The 24950-nt window shown below is 41.4% G+C and overlaps 1 protein-coding gene and 1 pseudogene across 3 annotated transcripts in view; both read right to left on the bottom strand.

Moving 5' to 3' along the window:
- gria1a (glutamate receptor, ionotropic, AMPA 1a) overlaps positions 1-11681 on the bottom strand; it is a 101797-nt gene extending 90116 nt beyond the window's left edge. For all 3 annotated transcript variants that reach the window (XM_088369825.1, XM_088369833.1, XM_088369839.1), the window contains exon 1: positions 11546-11681. The gene's annotated coding sequence lies outside the window, so the exon portion shown is untranslated. The remainder of the gene's footprint in view (positions 1-11545) is intronic.
- LOC148404112 (uncharacterized) lies at positions 11658-13034 on the bottom strand (annotated as a pseudogene).
- Between the last annotated feature and the right edge of the window lie 11916 nt (positions 13035-24950).

Raw genomic sequence — 24950 nt, 5'->3', positions numbered from 1 at the left:
TGTCTTTTATAATGTCCCCAATGCAGCTCTTAAATTACCTTTATACTTTTGTATTCTGGATAATTATACTAAAGCGGTAAAGTCACAGGTGTTTATGGGCACAAAACAAATTGACATGAGATTGCATAATCAGAATCTTCCTCGTGTTGGATTTAATTACCTTAGTCCAAAAGTGACACAATGACACCAACTTTTCAGGTTAAAATTAGATTAATTAGCATGGACATTAAGAGTGTTTATTGTATGTACCATAAAAATGAGATAGGATCACTCTGCTCATTACAGAGAAAGGCGCCAGCTTAAAGGATGGATGGGGAGGGTAATATTCAAGAGACGTTTAGTGTTAAAAACAATGTAACAGCTATCTTAAGCCTTATCAAGCGCATCACTTTTGTGTGTGGCAGACTCAGCATAAAGTATTAGCGAGTAAACTTTATCTGAAAGGAATGTGTTGAAATGAACTAATGGTGTGGACAGACTTTAGCATCACTTTCCTCTCAGTGAAGATACAAAAATTCCCCCAAGTGTGAGAGTTTGGTACCGCGAGGAGAGAGAGCGAGCCATGTCCTACTTGAGTAGGTGGATTAAAGGGAGTGAGAAAAAGATTCCTCATGTTTATTTCATGACATGATTCTTCAGTAAATAATCTTTCCTCATGTATTTCCCCCCCTTTTTTGTCCATGCCACCTCATTTCTGCTCATTTATCTAATCCATGCCCTCCTAAACTAACCTCAAAGGAGTCTAAAGGATTAGATGTCATTCAGTGTCTTGCTTGTTTTTGATTCAGTTTGGTTCCAGCGTCGATCTTCATCAACATGCTTTTCTTTCTTCCTCTATGGATTTGTTCTTATCGATTCAGTTCTCCTCCTTCCCCCTCGCTCTTCCGCCTTTTCTTTTTGTCGCTGGCTGAGCCCTTATGGTTTTCTATGAGTTATGCAAACATCCCTCTTCTTTTTATCATATTTTTGCAAGCATACATTTTTCTATTGCCATTACAACGCATTACAAACATGATAGCAATGACTTTCACATCTCCTAATGAGCTGATTAATCGCAGAGGTTGATGCCCTGCTCATTGGTGAAGCCATTATCAGCGATTGCAAGGAAATCACAGGACGGTTTATCTCCATCTTCCTGTCCTTGCCTTGCCCTCATCTGTTTGATGCTCTCCGCATAATTTTGCATTGCACACTGCTCTGAGCACTGGCTGAAAGCGGATGCTCTCCCAGAAGCGCTTTGATGTCGGCCATTTTATTGGATCCTTGCCTACAAACTTGAATGCAAGTGGGTGCATAACTACCACAATCTTTTAACCTACTGGAACATTAATAACCATCAAGCTTGCATGTAGCGTGGTTGTGATTTATGCTATAAACTAATCTATTTCAGTGTTCATAAGCTGGAGGCCAACTGACTAGCTCCAGCTGACACTCTTTCGACTGTCTCCCAGCAGCCTGTTTCCATGGTTACCCCAGCTCAGTGGCAGCCGGATGCAGCAGTGTAATGTATGATCTAATGTATGTTCATTCTCCCTTCACTAAAGACTGCTGTGCTTGGTTTACTGCGATTGGCCAGCTCCCTGAAGCCCTTGTCCTCATCCCAACCAAAAGTCACCGGGCTTTGTGGTCCCCTGCACATTCCATTTTAAGATGACAACAGCAAATTAATATGTAAGCTTGCAAAAACAGTATGTCTGACGTCAACACCATGGAGCACAAGTGGGCATGATCAGAATTTTCGTTAGCAGTTGATATGCTTGAAATCTGTAGCAGCAGCAAGAAAATAATGGTGTGGTTCATGTGCTTGAAAGCATGGATTGGTAAAAGGTAGCTGTGATTGCACCACACATAGATGTGTAGTAGATGGCACTCACAGTAGCGGAGGTTGCAATGCATCTAAATTATGCATCAGCTTGGAAACAGATATTTGCCGTAGAAGATTGATGGCAGGTTACTACTATCCACTAGCACTGGGGCCAATAGGAGTTGTGACCAAATCCAGCATACGGAACTCATTTTTCCTGCTCAGGAAGTCATCCCAAATGCAAAAATAACTAAATTCCAATGTTCCACCTAGCACAGGGCAGGATGGCCTGCACCTCACCATTTTAAGAAGCGAAAGAAAAAAGTTTTGGTTAAAAGCATACATAAAAACCAATACCTGTTTACCGTTTGAGTATTTCTTACTGCAGTGCTTTTGAAAAAAAAAACACCTGAAAATAGTGAAATGCTTACTGTTTATTTTTCTATTTATAAATACTTTCATAGTACTCAGAGTGCAAATGTTAAGATTGAATATTGTAGTTTTTGGTTCTAATTTAAAATACACTAAACCTAAAATGTTCAGGCCACAGTATTGCTTTCAATTTAAGTTGTGGTATTATTTATAAACATGTCAGGCGTGACAATATTTTCACCGTCTGGCTTTTAAGGTGTGGCGGATAAACACAACCAAATAAAATGATACGACCGGCATAAAAGCAATGGTAGTGTGGCGCCAAAGGAAAGGAGATGCTCGAGGTGTTTGCAAAAGGCTTTACTATACATACTCGTAACATGAGGAATAGAAAGAACAACGACAGAAGTTGTGTGATGCCACATAAACACCACTTTCCCAACACACCCTTCAAACCTTAGTTCCATGGGGGAATTCTGTATGCGAACACCACAGTATAATATATACTAACAATAAACGTGGATATGCCGTGTACAGTAATTGATTTATTATTTAGACTTGATATATCTTCCAGCTAACTTTGTGAACAATCAACTGACTTTTTCTGTGTCTTCCTGGGGGTGTTCTCACCAAGTGTAGAACATTTTAACACGTTCCCCCCTCCCCAAGCAAAGACAGAAGCCCTATTATAATAAGAAAGACAGAAAAAAAAGCTCTTTTAGAATGAGTTAACTCGTGAAAAATAATTTTCAAGCCAACGGTGATTCCTGAGTGCCTAATGACTTTATGATATGGCTCAATCATATTGATCGTCTCCAAACTTGTAGGTGCTGGGTTCAATTGTCAAGCCTGGTGTTCATATCAAAGTATCTTTGAGGGAAGCATTTTATATTTCGATTTTGCTGCCAGTAGGGCCTGGCAGCACCATTCATAGCAGCATTAATTTACTTTTTCTGTGTCTTCTTGGGTAGTTTTCACCAAGTGTAGCATAATTGAAAGCAAAGTTACGAGGGATGTGGCTCGGTTATAAAGTGATAGACTTCAATGATAGACTTGAACCTTGGGCTATATCCTCAAGTCAATTTAAACTAGATTTATTTTCCAGCTAATTTTGTGAGTCATTTACCTATCCAAATCATGTCAAATGTAGCTGAGATTCCCAAAATAGACATACAGATGCAAAAATATAGCCTGTATAGGTCTATCCTCCTTTGGTGCAAAATAAAATAATATTCCGCCAAAGCAGTGGGCCCCAAGTTGCTTCTTGGTTATAATGGTTGTCCCTTGGACAAAACCAGTTGAAAACCCCTGGCCTACAGGGATTGGATAAGTGCTCAACATTAAGAGATGTTATATATTGACATGCATAAAATGTGCCTGGGAATGCAGAAACTAAAACCTAAATTAGAAATGTGTGTGCGCCTGCATGCTTGCATATAGAATAGAATAGAATAGAATAGAATAGAATAGAATAGAATAGAATAGAATAGAATAGAATAGAATAGAATAGAATAGAATAGAATTGTACTATAGCTATGCGTGGCTGCTTGTTAAAACTCCTCCGCAACTGAACCCCTGCTACCCCTTCACCACCCAGATAAAACTGTCTAGATCCACCACAAACACTGCCGTGACTTGCTATCTGCACCAAACACAAGGTGCATTCAAACACAGTGGGACATTTCACACACACGGGAAAGAAAAACTTCCACCAATGCATTAATCGCTAAGAACTACATCTATCTAAACAATTTGGGTGTGTTTATCAATCTATAAAAGCTGACATACAAATAGTCACTATTTTATTTCGCTACAATAAATGGTAGAGATAAGGTGAGAAGCTCGGTCATTCGGGAGGGGCTCAGAGTTGAGCCACTACTCCTTCGCATTGAAGAAGAACGCCTTCATTGTCATTGTACAACTGGTATACAACGAAATTAAGATATTATATCCCTTTACTTTCTTGTAGAGCTAAACTCCACGTACACCACGATGGCTCCATGAATCCAAACTAACGTATCTGCCTTGACCAAACATTGTGGTCCATAACTGTTCTGCCTTACTCAGGGAACTTAGTTTTATGTGTGAGTTGACCTCTGGGTAATTTCCTTCTAATTACATCGCATGCTGCCATTTACCAACCATAATGACATTCTCTTCGTCACGAAACTCTCTATTGATCAAACCTCTGTAAGCACAGCTTGCACTGTAGAAAGGAGTTACTGCAAGTTCATCTGCACTGCCGTTTAAAAAGGCATCAAAAGAAATCAAACAGAAAGTGTGTAATATATGAAATGTCAAAGAACATTGTGAACAAATTGAAAAGCTCTCCCATTTCACCCTGAGCAGTGAAGTAAGACTTTGTATCAGGAATCAGGCGTGTTCTTTTTCTAATTAAGGATTGCTTTTTTTTGTCCTACATCTCCTATACTGAATATGGTATTAAAAGAATGAAACATCTAAAAGTTTAAGTCTGCAGAAATCCTACCTCAATAAAGTAATATTGTATATATTGTACCATAACTCTATCTACTATACATTACTGACAAAAAAATGGAAAACTCGTCTCCTGAATGACCCATTTGATCACTGAGATCCCTCTGTTGTGGAAGCTCTGCAGACTGGCTTGTAATGTAAGATAACTAACAACTAACAAAAATGTTAGTAAAAGCTTACACTACACTCATTTGTGTAATTTTATATACCCTCTCAAAAAGAAAGTATGTTTTCTCCTCACCTGAGTTGGGCATGTTACAGGTCATACAAAAAATGAGAAGAAATTGCAATGATTTATATTAGCGTTCATATTCTGTATCTCTTCTGTATTCTGACTTGTGATGATGTCTGGGATGAATTGCATGGTGACTAAAATGCCACTATATCTGACATTTATGCAAAAAGTATGCAAATGAGTAGATGCACAATCTCTAACCTATCTTTCTTTCTCTTTTCATCTCTGACTTTTATGTTACTTTCAGAGGCAGTGGTGGTACCATGACAACAACTTTATTAATCACATCAATCATCTGTAATACTGTATACCATGGTGACCATTGGGGGCTGTAATCTCCTCTCAGCAAGATGACTATTTCTTTCCTGAGAGGATCATTAACTTGATGGTTGTGTGTGTGTGTATTTTCTGTATGTATACCACTATTAACAGATAATAGTGTGTCATGAGAGGTCACCAGGAGTGATCCTATTTCCCCAAATTTGTCAGATTTTTTTATTAATTACAAATATGACTGCGTTTTTAACTCTGATCGCAAAGGAATGTGATAGGCAGAAAATACAATAAACCTGTTTGTCCATTTGTTGCCATTCATACAACAGAATAAGTCATTGCTGCCTGCAGACCTGTCACCAGACCTCAGTATTTAGAGGGCCACAAGAAATTCATGGAGGCCCCAATTATTATTACCCTATAAACAACTGCATGCGTTCATACATGCGGGGCTTGAATGCATTAATGCAAACACACATGCTTCTAACTTGCTTTTCTGCATGATCAGCAGCTACTCATTAGATTCAAATGAAGGATGGGATTGTTGTTATTGGTTGGTCCAAGTCTCAATTTATTAGTCAAGGATTCTGATTCAGGAATGTATATATTTTATATATGTGGGGGAAGCAAGACATTAAGAAGTGGAGCGGAGGGAAGAAGCATGGGATATAAATATATGAAATATATGATATCGAACTATGTGAAATATAATATATTTTGGGGGATTTAGTTTGGGGGGGGGGCAGCACGGTGACACACTGGTTAGCACGTTCGCTTCATAGTTCAGAGGGTGCGGGCTTGATTCAATCTCCGGTCCACCCTGTGTGGAGTTTGCATGTTCTCCCTGTGCCTGCATGGGTGGGGGCAAGTGGTACAGATAGATGTATGGATAGTTTGAGGGGGCACAAGATTTATTTGAGAGGCCCAGGGTCCGTCTTGCCCCTGCCTAGCCTCTGGCTGCCTGAGAGGATATTGACAATTTCAGTTAAAAAAGATTGATATTTTACACTCATTTAGACAAGTTATGAATAAACTGGGAAAAGTTAATGACTCTTAAAAGTGTTTGTAATTAACTTTTGTGACATTTCTGTTTAGTGGTAAAATTTATGTTGGCTCAATCAAGGCTAAGAAACACTGGACAACTCAAATCCTGGGATTTACATTTATAATCCGGGAGCGTTACGCAGCATTCTGATCATACAGTCTTGCTATTTTGTGATTTTGTTTGTTGTCTTGGTCAATGTAGATTTTCTTTTTAAACCCAGCAGAACTGGGTTCAAATTTACATTGGCAACTACTCATTATTACATGACAAATGGGGTTTGTATTATAGAGTTATCCACAAAGCCAACTGTGCCATGCTCACTTGAAAAAGCCTTTGGGACAGGTGACCCATGTGGCACCTTGAATGATGAGCTTAGGTGAATGGACTCACTGAAATGGGGTAGCACTGTACGACAGAACATACGAAGACCATGGCCATCCAGAAGACCTTTTTGACTTTCCTGACTTTTGGCTTCAATATGAATCAATGAGTGCAAAACTGGCTTTCGTACAGCTCTGAAGCCCCCATTTCACAGAAGCAAAGAACATTTGCATACCATCCGTTTGTGGTGCTGTGATTCCTTGGCAACTGTGCAATGCCTCATTAATAAAGGATAACAAGACAGACATCCCTCATGCCATGTACAGACTCAGTTGGGCAGATGGTTCATGATCCGTTGATGGAGCCAAACACTTTGTGTGGGATCAACAGTCGCACAAGAGCTGGGGTTCAAGGTAGGCTACTGTGTTGCGTGTTTGCGCCAAGTTGATGTTCTTGACAAGGCCACAATATTTGCAGGGCTTGTAAGGGTTCTTGTGAGACTTGTGCAAAGTTGAGAGAATTACCATTCAGTAAATAATTACAAAGAGATTGCTTTGTCAGGGTAGTGCCCAAAGGACTATAGCTAAGTTAGATGAGAGAAGTGTGAAAGAGAATAAAAAAAAATGGTCAAAATTGCTGCAAGACATCGGTTTGTTTCTCAACTCTGAAATTTGCCTGCTGTCATGCTAAGGGCAAGACAATTCACTGACTTCATCAGAGAGAGTCTTGGCTTGGTTCAGTCTCAACACAAACTCATTTGACTCATTAAAATAAGCAGTGCATGATTAAAACCTGATGTGCTTTCATTTTTAGCCATGCATTTTGTCACTTTTGTTAGTTTTAGCACTTCAACACAAAAGGGTAAAGTTATTAAATTATAAAAAAAAAATAGAAAACCAAGTCACTCTCTGGATGAAATTAAAATATCTGTAATGTATCATGGCATGTCAAAAAATGGACGAAACACCCCAATGCATTTCAGCCAAAGTGGCCATCCTCAGTGCGACAAAGCAAATTAGAAAAAGGTTTTTTAACAGTATTAATACCAGTGTTCAACTTTCACTGGAGTACAGCCAAGAAAACATATTTGTTTTTAGACATGACAATCTACAAAGATAATTCAGGCAATATATATCATTTTTTAGAAAACCTTCAGATAGGACATTTCTACACAACAAGAGCTGTCATCCTGCATCGATCCATCTTCTACCGCTTATCCAGAGTCAGGTGGCGGGGAAGCAGCTCCAACAGGAAATCCCTGACTTCTCTCACCCCAGCCAATTCGTCCAGCTCATCTCGGAGGACCCATAGGCATTCCTAGGCCAGCCAGGAGACATTGTCTCGCCAACGTGTCTTGGGTTGTCCCCAGGGCCTCCTTCCGACGGGACATGCCCGGAACACCAGGAGGCATCCTAATCAGATGCCCGAGCCACCTCATCTGGCTCCTTTCAATGCGGAGGAGCACTGACTCGACTCAGAGTTTCTCCCAGATGACCGAGCGTCTCACCCTATAACAAGAGAAGACCCTGGACACCCTGAGGAATCTAACCCTGCACCTCTGAACTGTGAGGCAGACCTGCTAACTTTATTCAGTTACCTCAAAACAACTTTTTGTGAAATCAATAACAACCTCTAATAGTCTCATTAACAAAAGTAAAGCCCGGACACATTGTGGAGGAAACTCATTTTGGCCCTTTGTATCCGGGATCTTGTTGTTTCGGTCATGACCCATGGCTCATGGCCATATGTCAGGGTCGGGATACAGCTCAACCAGAAAATAAAGAGCTTTACCTTTCGGCTCAGCTCTTACTTCACCACGACAGCGGACTCTCCACCGATTGGCCTGTTGATCTCACGCTCCATCCTGCTCTGACTGGTGAACAAGACCTCAAGATACTTGAACTCCTCCACTTGGAGCAAGAGCCCATCACCAACCCGAAGTGGGCATTTCACACTTTTTCCAACTGAGGACCATGGTCTCAGATTTGGAGGTGCCTATTTTCATCCCAACTGCTTCAAAACTGCCTGCAAACCACTCCAGTGAAAGCTAGAGATCACGTCTTGAAGAAGGCCTTTGAGACTTGCTTGTGATTTAGGGCTATATAAATAAACTTGACTTGATGAAACCAACAGCCCCATATCTTCAGGAAAAAAGCAGAGATGCGATACTGAGATCACCAAATCAGACACCCTCAAATGCCTCGTCTCCACCTGGAAATTCTGTCCAAAATGTTATGAACAGAATTAGTGACAGAGGGCAACATTGGCGGAGAAAAACTCTCACCGGGAACGAATCCAACTTACTGAGCTGACCAAACTCCGGCATCGGTGATACAGGACCGAACCACCCTGATCAGTGGGCTTGGTACCCCATACTCCAGAAGCACCCCTATAGATCTCCCAAAGGCATACTATCGAACACCTTCTCCAAGTCCACAAAGCACATTTAGACTGGTTGGGCAAACTCTCATGCACCCTCGATGACACTGCTTAGGGTGAAGAGCTGGTCCAGTCTTCCACAATATTGTGCACTGTATTGTTGCTATTAACTACATATATCAAGGCCCCATATACAATAGATACCGAGGATATAGAGGCTGATTTGCAGTGATAATTCTTCCCAGAATGTCATTCTTTATGAGAGCCGTCCCAGTCTCAGCAGTGCAGGCATGTCAACACTTCGATGCGCTCTTCCTCTGCCTAAGGTCAGTTTTTTTCTTTGATAACTTGCATCATCCAAGATTGCCTTTTCACAGAAAAATGTTCATCACTTGTGTAATTACCCAGAATTTCTCTCTACATTTTTATGTCCGTCTCAAGGGTCCTTCCTCTGTGGGAACAATTAATTTTAGGTCAACGCTGTGGGGCATTTAGAAATTGAAATAATCTCTCTTGGATTAATCTTGTTAAACAGTCCCTTGAGATTTTTGTCTTTCTTTTTATTGATTTACGCTTACCAGCCTTTGTTATAGATCAGAGATTGTCATTGAGATTAGTGGTCCACGGCCTTCTAGGTCTGCGGCAGTATTGCACATAGTCTGCAAAATTCGAAATGGAAAATAATTTTAACATTTGTAAAATTGAAATTGATTCATGATTTAGACTTGATTTCTTTTTCAGTTAATTTTGTGAATCATCTACCCATCCAAATTATGTCAAATGTAGCTAAGATTCCCAAAATAGACATACAGATGCAAAGAAATAGCCTGTATAGGTCTATTCTTCAGTGCAAAATAAAATAATATTTCTCCAAAGCAGTGGACCCTGAGTTCTTGGACAAACCCAATATGGCTGACTCAGTTTTCCTTAGCCAACCAGAACATTGTAATGGTCATGAAGCACTAAAGTGTCATAAATTGAACAATAACTCTTAAGCGTGATAGTTTGGTCAACAACATACCAATATTTGATTTTTACAGCTTTAATAATTATAAGCTAGTACGACTGTTTGAGATAGGATACGGTGAATCTCTCATCTGGGAGGGGCTCAGAGTAGAGCCACTGCTTCTCCGCATCAACAGGAACCAGATGAGCTAAGTCATCTGGTTAGAATTCCTTCTGGACACCTCTGGTGCGGTGATACAAGCATGTCCCCACGGGAGCAGGCCAAGTGGATGACCCAGCACATACTGGTGAAACTATGACTCTGGAGAAAATATTTTACCAGATAAAGCTGCTGCACCCATGACCTAATTCTGGATAAGTTGAAGAAAATGGATGGATGGATGGATGGATGGATGGATGGATGGATGGATGGATGGATGGATGGATGGATGGATGGATGGATGGACGGACGGACGGACTAATGGACTTCCTGCATGTCTGCATAATGTCGATGCATGTCTTCCTGAAGGCAATGAGATGTACCTTGGCTTGTTAACAGTTTAGAAAATGTCAAACCCTTCTTTGTTTTAAGAGTTGAGTGCTTAAAAAAAACACCACTAAGGACAGAAAGGCATAACTTATCTAACTCTAGCAACACTGTCTGAATTTTTTGATGCCTTAAATATTTCATCTTAGCAACCTCTCTGAAATCTCGATGCCTTAACCGTTGTTGAGAAAAAGACAATGGAATTTGAGCACAAAGGGCAAAATGAAAAAAGTCAAGATAGGAATTTTTGTTATACAATCCATTTAAAAGGTCTGTACAGATGGTTTTGTGGTTTAAATGAGGGGAAGGTCCTCCTCAAGGTCAATTTCCATGTTACAAGACCCATCAAAAAAATCTCATTACCAAGACAGTCTTATTTATTGAGGTTGTCCCTTACCCAGAGGAGGTGAACTACATGTTCGACTGCTGATGATTTGATTTTGCGCTCTGGTTAATTCACCAGAATGAGGATGTTTCTTGTACTTGTATCAAATAAAACTTTCCAACTAAAGCACAGTAAACAAGGCTCGACTCTGCATTTCAGCATTTTTATCAAAATTCAGCTGCGTAAGATTTTCACTTAAAAACGAAGATATGGAAAGAAAAAAACAGTACATTACTTCAAACGAAGTTTCTTCAAAGATGATTGCACAATATCAAATATTTTCTTCAGTCTATTTGAATGCATCAGTGGTTAATTCTTCTGTCTGTTTCGTCACTTTTCTATCCAGCGTGACAAATTGTTGGCAGTGGATTTAAAGGAAAATGACTAATGAATGGTTGTCTATCAAAAAGTAAATAAAAACTATTAAATTGGTTTGGGTGGTCGGGAAAACTGCAAAGCTTTTGAACAGCCCTTGATTTTCTGCAGCCCTTGAACGGGATGGCTATCATCACGATTTTAACGATACTACTACTCTTAAGAAAACTGTTTATCAAGACGGATATGATTCATATATGAACAAACCTGTAGCGGGCAACACATTTCAGACCTGAGCCTTCACTGTGGACAAAATCCATGCTCCAAACTGACGTCTGCTAGTGTAGCCGACCGATGGCCGACTGCTGTGTCACACTTTGGTGGTCAGACTATTTAGCTCAACCAAGCAGAAGAGGGAAAACACAGACCTTATTCTTGTTCAGATCTGTCACGGAAGGAATGGAGCAGGGCGACCAAGTGCAGCTTGGACCAGGAATTATTGAAGCAAACTCAAAAGACTCGGCAAACTGACATGACTTACTAACAAAACCAACAACGGGACTGACCGACAAAGCCGTGAAACATGAAGACATTAATAATCCGACGGGACGCGAGGGGCAGACAGGACTTATATACACGACAGGTAACAAGAGGCAGGTGAGAATACTCAAACTCATCATGGGCACACAGGAGGGGAGGGGCGAGCACACAGACAGAAACCATGACAACAGACACATAGTGGAACGGCTGGGGACAAGACGTGACAGTTTTGGGGGGGGTACTGTCACCAATGCCCTCTTCCTTGTTAGACCTTGGGTGTAGCCAACCTCCGCCACGCACCATCTGTATATACCCCACATCTACCCTGGACGTTGAAAACATTGACTGTGACATGGCCTTGATGGTGTACTGCTCCTGATTTGCTCTTGACACCTCTTCCACAACCATGGCTTTTCGTTCCCTCTTTGTGGCCTTGGACCAGAGTTGTGGAGGATCTCCCCAGCCAAGCCCCGCTCTCCCTTCTTGTATCTTGCCAACTATCTCCCGATGTTGAAGCCTGCCAATGGCATTGGCGACCTCTGGGCCTGCTTGCCACTTTCGGCCTGTTCGGGTGGGGAAGAGTGAATTCCTCACTGTAGGATCTGAGGATTATTTTAGCTCAAGAACGAACCTGGCCTTCTCCTGCTTGTAGCCCAAGGTTTTGGACTGGATTGGTAGTTGCAGCGCGGTTGCCCCGAGCAAGCCTGTGTCAGAGAAGCCTTTTGGTAGACCTAGCCATTTTAAAATGTAGGAGTTGGCTAGCCTGTCCAGCCCGTTCGCTGTTGAGGATGGAATGTCGCGCATCTTCAGTAGCCACATGACTCTTCGATACAATGTGACGTTGTAGCACCACAATTTCTACTTTCCGTGTAGCTGGCTCTTGTCGATGTTCGCCAGACCTTCTGCGAGTTGCTTCCGTACTGCCTTGCCTTACTGCTTGTCTGACAGATCTGCGGTGTACTACCTCCCTAGGCTTGGATGGACCGGTTGGCCAGTAGAGGCAATTTGTCGCCTCCCGCAACAAAGATGGTGTTGTTGTTTCTGCTGCCTTTGCGCAAGGAGAGGCTACATGATTTGGATGGTTTTATTTCCATCCTTGCCCACTTCCAGCCTCTTGATGCACGTTCTTATGCAAGGGGCTGTCTGCAGTACCACAGTGACATCGTCTATGTAGCTTCGGAGTGGTGGGGGCCTCTGCCCTTTCTGCAACCTCATTCCTCCTACGGTCTGACGGGCTTCGTAGAGGATGACTTCAAAGGCTGCGACAATCAGGATTGGGGAGATGGAACACCCGATGGCAATGCCTACCTCCAGCTTCTGCCACCCTGTTGTGAAGTCCTGGAGGCTGAAACTCATCTGGAAAGTCCCAATGATCATCATCGTCACACACACATCTGGGTGTGGTGAAATTTGTCCTCTGCATTTAACCCATCCCCATGTGATTTTGATCCATCCCCTGGGGGAGAGGGGAGCAGTGAGCAGCAGCGGTGCCGCGCTCGGGAATCATTTGGTGATCTAACCCCCCAATTCCAACCCTTAATGCTGAGTGCCAAGCAGGGAGGCAATGGGTCCCATTTTTATAGTCTTTGGTATGACCCGGCCGGGGTTTGAACCCACAACCTTCCAGCCTCAGGGCGGACACTCTACTACTAGGCCACTGAGCTGGTAGAGTCCCTGAAGTAGCTGGATACCAGGTTGTTGATGGGATCAGGGCCGTAGAAGAACTCCAAAGCAAATTGGATGAATTTGTGAGGGACGGAACATTGGCGAGGTTGAGCCACACCACGTGGAGGTCGCTCTTCTCCTGCTTAAACCTCTGGATCTGCCCCCAAATCATGAAAGAATGCTCCATGCATCCTGGAAACCCTGGCACTCCCGCTTTCTGACAGCTGGTGTCAATATAGTCATGCTCTGTGTGGTCTCTTGGCCATGACGTCAAAGAAGACCTTTCCCTCAACATTCAGAAGTGCAATGCTTCTGAACTGGCTGATGCTGTGGGAGTCCTGTTCTTTCGGAATAAACACCGCCACATCTCTTTGCCAATCTGATGAGTCGGTTTGCCATGCTGTGCTCATGAATTTCCGTTTCAGCACTTAGGGGAAGTTCTTGTAAAGCTTGTAAGGGATTGTATTCGCTCCATGAGCTGATGCTGACCTGGCCTTCTTGACGACTGCTCTTACCTCGCGAAGCCGGGGAGGGGAGTTGTCAAACTGTGTGGTTGGAGGAGGTGGACGGGGGACATATACTGGCGAAGCTAATGGAGCGTTCCTCTTTGGGTCGCTGTATTAGCCCCTGATGTACTGCTCAATTTCCTCTTCGGTGGCTTCCAGTGTCCCACTACTCTTCTCTTCCAGAAGTTGAAGTGCATGCTTGAAGGGATTCCTCATGAAGCCAGCTCTTTCTTTCTCTTTTCTTTTCCTGCGTGTGGAATATGTTCTGCTCTTCACAAACAGGCCAGCTTTTGTCTCACCTCTTCCCAAAGTACCAAAGTCCCAAAGTCAGGTTATGGTCTCTATAATTCACCAAAACCTGTCAATGGCCCGACAAAATGCACTAGCCAAAATCTGAACAGATGGATGTGTTCCTGATTTTTTTCATTCTTACAGTATATTCTTCTGAGCCTCTAGGACCATGGGAAAGGCATGAGCCCATTTGTCACATTTTTTTTTTTTTTTTCATACGTCTTGATGACTACTGAAAACACGTATGTGTTGAACTCACCACCAAGATACTTTGACTTTTTCGCCTCTACACAACTGCAGGGGGTGCTCGGTTTCCGACATCGATCCGTTCCTACGCGGCAACGTAAATCGAATTTCGGTGTAGGTCGGAACAGTAATACAATGAAACAGTACAGTAATAAAAAAAAAGAGAAAACAATTCCTTACCTTTATTCGTGTGGTTGGCTTGCACACTCCAAGGGGCATTGCAAGAGAGAGACGACACAACATTCCAAAATAGCGTATACCATGTGAGTGGTACGCCATCTGACAAAGACTTTGTATCATTTGCCTAGTGCAGGTGCTTTTGCTTTCTGGCGTTAGCTGCTTGCCCTAATGGTTCTACTCCTCCCAACAGTGAAGAGTGCACCTGCCCACCTGCTACTGTGTAATTGACACTGACTGGATGTTTTCACCCAGCAAGGGACCCTTAATGAACAAACTACCATTGGGCTGCTCTCTGCACTAACATAACTCTGAGCTCAGAGTAGTCGGGACAGACACTCCCATCCTTTAGCCCTTCCTGGGGTAGACGCCAGGCCTTTCATGTTTGCCCAGGCCGACTGCCAACAACCAAGTGAATAATTCACAACCTTCTGGAAAGATCATCCATAACATAGTCTCTGTTTATTAGCTAAATCAGTGTCAGCATATAGCACATGTTCTCACTTTTGATGTTTTGTCACAAAATATTTCGTTATACTGTATATAAACAAAACAGTTGAGCGACACAGACATGTTATCTATTATTATTTAATTTCTATTATTATATTATCTAGTATTACCTTTGGATAATTTTGTGAGTTTCTCTGAAAAATGCCACTCGGAGGCTGAGCGCCATGAGTTGTTGGATATGGGTAGAATGGAGTTAGATTGCTTCTTTCTCTCTGATCTAAATTGAAGTTCCGGGAGCAGGTTTAGTAAAATCTGCCTCTATGATTGAACAGCTTATGACCCACTCATCACTTGCAGAAAACCAATTTCCTTGATCTCTTTGTACACACTCTCCTCTCAACACCTTATTATAGGTATTTGGGTGATGTGCATGTGCATGTGTGTGTGTGTGTGTGTGTGTGTGTGTGTGTGCGTGCGTGCGTGCACATGCGTGCATGCGTGCGTGTGTGTGTGTGTGTTAGGGGGTTAGGTGTCAACAAAGGAGCTCTTGATATTCAATTTAATCTCAGAAATAACGAAGATGTTCAGAAATGTACTGAAATATTCCAAAACAACAGAAGTGAGTTCCTCCTCCCTGTGTCTAAAGATTCCTGACCTGTCTGGTGGGTTCCTTGGTCTACGACTCTACGTCATGACATTGTCTGCTAGTGTTTTCTGACAAACCATATGGACCTTCACAACAAGTGTATATTTGTACTGAGACTAAATTACACAAAATACACCCACGTTTATGATTGTAAGGTCACAAGATGTGAACAAGTTCAAATGAGATGACTACTTTTTTAAGGCATGCATTTGAGGATTAAGAAATATTAAAACACAGTTTTGTACATTGGTTCATTTAAAAGAAAACATTTTTTTTTTTTCTTGTTTAAAATGAGACTTTTTGACAAACATTTGGGTTAGGGTTAGGGCTAGGGTTAGGTGGATGGTGTTAAAAGCGCTGGAGAAATCGAAGAACATGATCCTCCCAGTGCTCCCGATGTCCTCCAGGTGAAGCAGTGATCTGTGCAGTAAATAAATCACTGCATCATTTACATGCTTTTTCTCTTGAATATATGTATTGTTATAATAATTTGTTTCAGATGTAATCATTTTCTGTACATAAATTAAATTTGGTGTTCAAAACATTTTTTTTCAAACTTGAGTCTCGAAAAAGGGGGGGTCGTCTCATAATCAGGGTCGTCTTATATTCGGGCCAATACAGTAACTAAGAAAATTTGGGGGTTTTCTTACCCTGTAAATTGCACAATCCTGGTGAAAACAGTACTTGCATAACAATTTAGCTACATATACATAGCATTTGAAATCATTCAGTTTTATTTTTTTAGCACTGTGTAAGTATGCTATTAGTGCTTCATATTTACAAAAAAACATTAGAATAAATGTTTTTTTCATTTGTCACAAAGGTGTATACGCACTGTGTCCTGAATAGGTGTTATCTACGAAAATACAGCTTGGAGCAATCTTGGATGAAACATTTGCATAAACACTAATTCACTGATTTTGAATGAACATATGGTGTTGACAGTTCAGAGGCATGTGCTGTCCTTACCCAGCCTACCTCTCCTTGTAACTGCGTGTAACAAGAGCATCTCAGTCATACAGAACCAGGCACCAATGCAAGTGTCCCAGATGGGTTGCTCGAGGCTGGGGAAGGATAGACTCGCAATTGGTCAAATTGACTGCAAAACCAAGGGCATTAATCTTGCGTATGTGATCAACATCGGAAATATAGCAAAATATAACTTCTTTTGTGAAAAATAATGCAGCAAGAACACTATTTTCTGTTGTATTTCATCTCTGTTGACCAAAATAAAGCTTGTGTATTATTTGTCAGCGGGGGCTTGTCTCTAAGTGAATCTAACCTTGATTTGTCTGTTCGCATGATCTTGAAAAAGGTGCTCATTTTAAGTCATAGTCACGGAAGTAAAATAAAAAGTTATGTGGTTGTTACATGAGCCTTTTTTAAGAGAATTGGCCATAGGAAACCCTATCGTTACAAACAAATCCCAATTCACACCAATTATGAATGAAATACTACTAGTATCAAAACTATTTTTACTTTTACTACTTTGACTACTACTACTGTATTTTCCGCGCCATAAGGCACGCTTAAAAGCTTTTAATTTTCCCAAAAACTGAAGGAGCACCTTTTGATAAGAGAGATGGATTTGCCGCAATTTATTAACTAAAGAAAACAAAAGCAAAACACCGCAAACTGAGGGAAAAACAGGGTTCAAACAGAACGTGTTCCAAAAGGGAGCGTTCTTGGCAAGGCAAGTGGTTCAGAAAATGAATGGATATTAATAAACTTGACATATCGCAAATCTGTATGAAATAAAATAAAATTTTGATCACCAATTGCCATGCTACAGAAGCCCCACTATTAAATTCCAGACCGATTTCAAATGCTTTGTGTTTTATTTATTTTTTCTGAATTCATCATGAAGTTTCCTTTCCTGAAAACTTGATATGCCCATACTTCTGCTATTCTTTTATATACGACTACTTTTTATATGTTTGCATCTTTAAACTTAGCCTAATATCTCGGTATCTTGTTCAATCTAATGGGTTTTCATTTTGTGTTTCCATAACAACCGCATAGCATCATAGAGATAACATCCTGGCAAACTACTGAGAGACAATCTCACCAACAACAAGCGATTAGAACCAGTTGGAGGCTCTGAGCCAGCCAGAGCTATTGTTATCTCAAGCGGGCAAGCTTCATCTTCTCAGCAAGGGGGGCAGAGGAGCCGCTTTAGAGACTTTTGTACTCTGTGATTTTCATCAAACCTGTGTTGTTTAGAAAGTCTAGTGTTATAGTTGTCCTGATATACACTTCTATTAGGGTTTGACAATAATTCAAATGTCAATATGTATTGCAATTGGCATGTGCTCTATATCAATAGAAAAGGCCTTTGATTAAATGTCTGATATTAAAAAAATTCAGAACGCAAATCTCGATGGCGCCATTATACGTGTTGTAAACAGCGCGCAGTAGCCTCAAGCCACGAACAAGAAGCAGTTAAACCAACAAAGAAGAAGAAACTACACCACTAAAGAACTGCCTATATTGCGTATGCCAAAGGAGAGTGTGGCATAACTTTGTTGAAATAAATGGCTGATTGACTCGGTACAACTTTTACAATAACATTAGATTGTGCATACTAACCTGATTAAACACCTCTGGAAGGATAAGTGGTTTACCTGTATAGGAGATCCTGAAGAGGGAGCAACAACAATGTGTACTTACTCTTATTAGTTTATAAAAACTTATATACTTTATCATATCAATCAATGTGTATATACTATTATTAATTTATACAAACAGTGACTCAATCAGAAAACTGACACAGCACACAGAGCTTTGTAACTTTCCATTCCGCATAGCCACAGAACACGGACATGGCACACAGAGCTCAGTAATTCTCCATGACACATAGACACAAAACATTCAGTCGATAACAGAACATTCAGGTGATAACAGAACGGATTATCTATTATATGGACATGTTTTCGTTCACTCCCCTTCCTAGTTTCTGCTGGCGGACAGGATAAAACCGTCTGATCTGGAGTATGACATTGTTTCATCTGCTGAAGTGCCTTGTGTATTGACCGCCATTAAACAACCCAAGATTTTGCAAATAAAGAACCAACAGTTACTCCACATCTCTGTTTTCCTTGCTCAACGACAGACATCTTGAACCAAACGCAACAATCCCTTTCTTTGAAACGCTACATTATCCTATTTCCGAATGTGGCTGTTTGCTCAGACCATTTGGAAACTGGAAAAGTGTGTTGCCCAGATGTGTTATTCGGTTATTCCCCCAAAACTGAGAACTAGCGGCTCCGACTGGAGTGGGGAGACTGTGTGTCAGTGCATGCTGCGTTGGGAAAGCAACGCGCACTATACCGCTCCGAACACACAGAATAGCGCATGGCCGTAGCAATAGATAATATGGCAGAATGAACTTCCCCGCGCCCCTAGTCACGATTAGTCAAGTAAAATATGAATGGCAATAATGAGCCTTCTAAAAAGATAAAATAGTCCTAAGGTGGTTCGTCAACTGTAATGCCTGCAAGAGAGTATTAGTTCACTACACTTACATCGTTTGAACATTGAGTTAATATGTTTGTGTGTAACTATTCTCTATACTCCTTTGGAGTAGAGTCTAAAGCAAAGAATTTAAAGTGCACTGCCGGAAGAGCGACTTTGCACATTACAATGTACACAAAAGCAGTTATTTTTGTCAAATAATAATTAGCAATATTGACTGATATAAAATACTTATATTGAGAAACATTTTTCTGAACAGATCCCTGGGGCTGAATAGCTGCCTCTGATTACAATGACATAGATTTTATGTTTATGTGAAGTGATTGTGATTCTCTTGTGCTGACTGGTGCCATTCCAGGGTTTGCTCGCCTTTACCCCAAAGGCAGCAAGGGTAGGGCTGAGCAATCAATCGAAAGATAATCGTGATTATAATTTTGGCTTCTTACGATCACAAAACGTAAAAATCGAACAAAAACCTTTTATGTGCCGAACGCCATAGTTTGAATGGAAGTTTCTGTGTTATGAAAGAACCCCCGGTGCCCCTGCGTTGTTTGCGCCGAGCGTGACAAGCTATCCTGCCCTCCCTGAGCATGTTTTAAGACGTTGAATGTCGTAGTTTGAGTTTACAGTAAAACAGTTCTGTGTATCTGCACTACACTATCCCTTTTTTGGAACAGAATAAAATATCTGTTTGCTATTATCTGATTGCTAACTAAATTATGAGTGATGAGGAGAGGTACAATATTAACTGTGCAACAGGACAACACAATAAAAAAAACATAATCAGAAGGGTGAAATTGCTTGTGGGTGGGGCCATCTTTCATTTGACTCCTTCAGCATCCTAAATTGTGAGATGAATCATTTTAACACATGGCACCAATGTTCACTCAAGTCAAACTGGCCTCCCTGCAAGGGTGCTTATAGCATGCTGGAAGTGTATTAATATTCATACAAGTGTACCTCTCTGAATAGAGCCATATGTTCCAATGGGGGGGAGATGCACAGAGCATCTGCTGACACTCAGACTCACCAGAGAGGGCAGAGCACTCGATGGATGCAATCATTCAGCATCCTACTCTGTCCAAGATGCATTTAACTATCTGCTCCCAAAGGTCATGTACTCAGAATGTTCCATATGAAAATAAATTGAATGAAAATGTGTTGGAGGAAAAAGAACCAAAGGCATACTGTTAAAAAAAAAAACACTTAGGAAGGAACTTTTTGGACATTCTTCCATTTCAATGTGGAGCTTTCCAGCGAAATTAGAGCGATTCTAGGAATTTAACCATTTCCCCTAAAATAGTAATGTTGTTTTATAGAATGAGAATTCTGCATGTGGCCATTTCTAGCATTCTTGAATATCCCTTTTAAACAAACAAACAATAAATCTTGTAACTTCATATTCTTTGAGGTCATCGGGGCAACGGTGCAGCACAAGATGTCATTTGTTTAGAAAGAAGAAAGGAATAAAATGCAAATCTGAAAAAGTTGCTGTTTAGTAAACATATGCTCTTTTGGATTTAAATTAAGTGTTTGTTGGGTTTGTATTATTAAAAAATATATGCCAAAAATGTCATTTTTACTGAATATCGGCTTAAAATATCGGTTAGTCTTTCTTTACCACTAATAATCGGTACTGATATCAGCCCTGAAAAAAAATCATATGGGTCTATCGCTATGGTATATATGTGACATGGGTAGTGTCTTTAAACCTAAACTTTAATTTTAGCGATGGGATGCAGACATATTTTTAACTCCATTTGAAAAGGTTTTGCACTCCTTTCTTAACAATGTCCATACCTTATACTACATTTCACTTGAGTTCAAGATTTATTTTTCTACTGACTATGATTTGTTCATGTATTAAAACATTCAGAAGACTGTTTTCTCTTTCTTCCAGCCTGTTTTTTTCAGCTGTGTGGTCCCCATCCTTTCTCGTCTTCTTTGTTTTCCATTTCTATCTGTTTGGTGTTTGCCATTTTTCTTCTGTAATCAGACTCACAGATTCATCATTGTCGCCCTCGGATGTCACCTACATCAATTTCAGAGCACTTTTCCCATCTTGGAGGGCCACTGTCAGAGGTGAGACCCTGCAGCTTGGGACACTCCTCTGCACATGCACGCCCACTTCTGTCTTTTGTTCGCCCACACAGTCACCAAAGCGTGCACAGGAGCAAACTTGTTTGAACGTGATTCACTACATCACTGTTCTCTAATGTCTTACTTGCTTCATCTTAGAGACATCCATTCATCTCTGCCGACAGGTCCTGGCAGTCGCATCTATCCATTATACTCTTATCCTCCCTCTATCAGTCCACATTCTGCTAACCTCAACCTCCTACCCCATAGCTCAGTCTGTTTCAGAAGAGAAAGTGGGGTTATTACACAACAATGGGTAGCCATTCCGACTGAAAATGTTTCACTTTCATTTACGTCCAGCCTTTTTCCCCTGTCTTTTACAGTAGCCTCCAGTAAATGGAGCTTTGTATTGTGCCAATGTGATGCCAAATAGCTGCATCGGAACGTCATGGATTAGCAAGGAGGACTTGGCCTGTGTTCTCACACTTAGAGCTGGCACTGTTCTGCACCCAAATGCACACAGCAAGGTCTATAAATGATGAGAAGGCAATAGTAGAACCCAACCCATTTGGACGAACTGGAAAAGAAATTGTAAGGCAGAACCTCTGAATTTTATCTTGTAGGTCTTTAATACTGTATGCTTGACGATAGATGATTGATAGATGAGACACTGACAGCTTGCGTGCAGTTTCCACTCAGTGACCGTATGAATGGGAGTGTAAATTGTCTGTCTCCATGGGTACTGTAGCCTGTGAGTGACTGGCGACCATCCAGGCTGATGTTTGCCTTTCACCCCAAGTCGTTCGTGCAAGGTCTCATCTGGGGTGACTTGTGGTGGAAGGCTCAAGCTTCCTTGGAACCGTGCACAAGAAGGAGTTAAACGAATTAATCCAAGATGATGTGTGAAGTCATTAAAGAATTTGTTAACTAATGCACTTGGGCAATGGATGACCTCATTAGCATAATGGTTAGGTGAGGTGTACCATGAGAGTTATGATCATGAATTTGTATGCTAGAATGCCCTTATTAAATGTATATACATGAGGTTCTTGATCCCGCAGGAAATAGCTGGCGTCGACTCGGGAAAGTACTAAAAGGGCAGACTAATGAAAGATGCGGTCATGCTCTGCCAGCGTATCTATCTCTTTCTGGTTGCTCTGTTGTTTGCCCAACACTACCGCACACTGCGCAGGTTCCTGTGTGGATGTGCTTGCGCACATGCAGCTGTCCCTTTTTTAATCAAATATTGATCTGCAGATCAAAGACAAGAGGTGGTTGAGTTACTCCTCCCACTCTGTAAGTCAACATCAGGAACAAATGATTGTATACTCACACACCCAATACATAGAGGAAAGGTCTTAATTCAATTCCGAGCTTCTCTGTTATTTGTTTTTATTAGTGTTCTTATTGATGTGTTACCCATTGTTATGTGAAGCATGTTGCAAAGCTATTTCTCCCCGACCTCTCCAAGGTCCAAAGATAATAAATATGCCTCACAGTTGTTGCAGTTTTATTTGCCACGTTGAACGCCTTCAGGTGGGAGGCCTGAGAATTCATTTCAGTGAGATGATGAGTCATCCTTACGTTCTGAATGATACCTGTCCGTAGAGCGTTTCAGCTTGTACTCGGTCATCGTCAACATGGCAATGTAGCAATGTCAGGAGGTAATAATAGTTTCCCGAACACACTCGTAGCTTTCTATGTTGATAAAATGTATCCTACCCTTAGGATTCTTTTCTCTTATAAAGACGATACATCTTCCAACATACGTAGATGAAAAAGTCTCACATTTGAGACTTAATGGAACGTCACATGCAATGAACAGCAAAGCTGGCTAATTGTGCCGACAGTGATTTATAGTGATGTGTTGAGGCAAAACGGATCATAAATCACAAGTGACAGCCATCCTGCTGTGTGGCTAGAAAACACAAAGGTAGGCAGACACTTGAATGGCAACCAGAGATTTTGTTCTTGCCAACACTTTCTCCATATTGATCTTGTGACTACCTGAAGCTTTGTGGCACCACATTTGCAAGGAAATTTGACGTGTTAACCATTCCACCTCCTGTGTGGAGTTTGCATGTTCTCCCCGTGTCTGCGTGGGTTTTCTCCGGGCACTCGGTTTCCTCCCACATCCCAAAAACATGCTCGGTATGTGAAAAAAAATTTCACTAACGAGGGGTTCGGTGAAGGCGCATATGAAACTAGTGGGGTTCGGTACCTCCAACAAGGTTAAGAACCACTGCTTTAAGTCGTATTCAAAACCTAACTTGGGCAATCGACCCTAGACATCAATCAAAACCCATTTGTACTCTCCTATACAGCTATAACCAGTGGATTACTTACAAGACAGCTTACATTTCTGTCACCTTTCTCTGTCTGAGTAGACCGCTTGGTGTTTGTGTTCACCTGTCAACATGATTTATCCACACATTTGCAAACATATGGGCTCGAAATGACTCAGTGTGTGTGTGTGCGTGCGTGCGTTAATGCATGTGCATGTCCAAGCATTGCTATGTGCTTATGATGCATGTCAGCCCAAAAAAAGAGCACAGAGCTAACAACTGCACTGGTTGAAAATATTGTCACTTCACATGAGCATGATCGTAATATCAAGCCTCTTCAAGAGTCATCGTATGGTGGCTTGACAGGGAGGCGAGAACTGGCCAAGGCGAGCATCCGTATGTATCTCTGTTCAATTCCATGTGCATTTACAGCACACCGCTCCTATCTATGTGTTTTGCGACAAAAGAGTATATATATAAAAACAAGAGCTTATTGCAGGGAATATTCTAATATTTGATGTTGTGCACAAAATGACATGGTGTCATATCTCTCCCCCCTAGTGGATACCTGCTGTCACAAGCTCAGCAAGTGTACACACAGATAACTGCGGTCCCCACAGCAAAGTCTGCTAAGCCCACTGCCCTTCCTCCCAAAGATAAACCTCTAAAGCTTGAATGACAGTTTGAGCACTGTAAGACCGCACACGCACCCACACGCCCCCTGTTCTCTTCCAGCACTTCTTTATCTGTCATCCTTTGCTCCATTACAGTCCAATTCCTATGTTCATCACTCACAGTCACTTTGAATCAGGGGTCACCAACCTTTGTGTATGTGAAAGTTACTTAATGACAAATGATTAGTGTGACAGGCTATTAGTTTGATATATACTTCTGAATTAACAAATTTGCTCAAAATACCCTTGAACCTCCTGTGGGCTTAAGATCAGGCAATGTCGTTGATATTTGTCAACTGAGCCCTTTAAGACTCTTTTATGCTTACATGTTATATAAATACTAAATGCTACTTGTCCTAAGAGTAATTGTTCATGTGGATATTGAGTTTTAGCTTCTTGAAAACATTGATCATGTATATGATGTTTCCCAATAAGAAGGAAACTGAACTCATTTCTCTAAATCGGCCGTAGGTGTGAGTGCAAGTGCGGACGGTTGTTTGTCACTGTGTGCCCTGCGATTGGCTGGCAACCGGTTCAGGGTGTCCTACTGCGCGATGACTGGTGGTATGGAATCCAGCATGCCCGCGAGCACCGTAGGTACAAGAGGTACAGAAAATGGATGGATGGAGAAATTCAATGCACAATTTGTCTTCGCGGGGCTAATTTAATTACACTGGGGGCCAAATTCGGCCCAGAGTTTGACCTTTACTGCCAGTAGAGCTGCCAGCCGTCAATGAGTAGCCCGTCATCATTCTTCATCCAACCAGTTTAGTGTATTAGAATGTGATACCGACCCAGAT

This window comes from Syngnathus floridae, chromosome 1, assembly GCF_059516105.1.
Source record: "Syngnathus floridae isolate MCC-2025c chromosome 1, RoL_Sflo_1.0, whole genome shotgun sequence".
Classification (NCBI taxonomy): Eukaryota; Metazoa; Chordata; class Actinopteri; order Syngnathiformes; family Syngnathidae; genus Syngnathus; species Syngnathus floridae.
The sequence above is the reverse complement of the archived record's forward strand: the minus strand, read 5'-3'. Positions and strand labels throughout refer to the sequence as shown.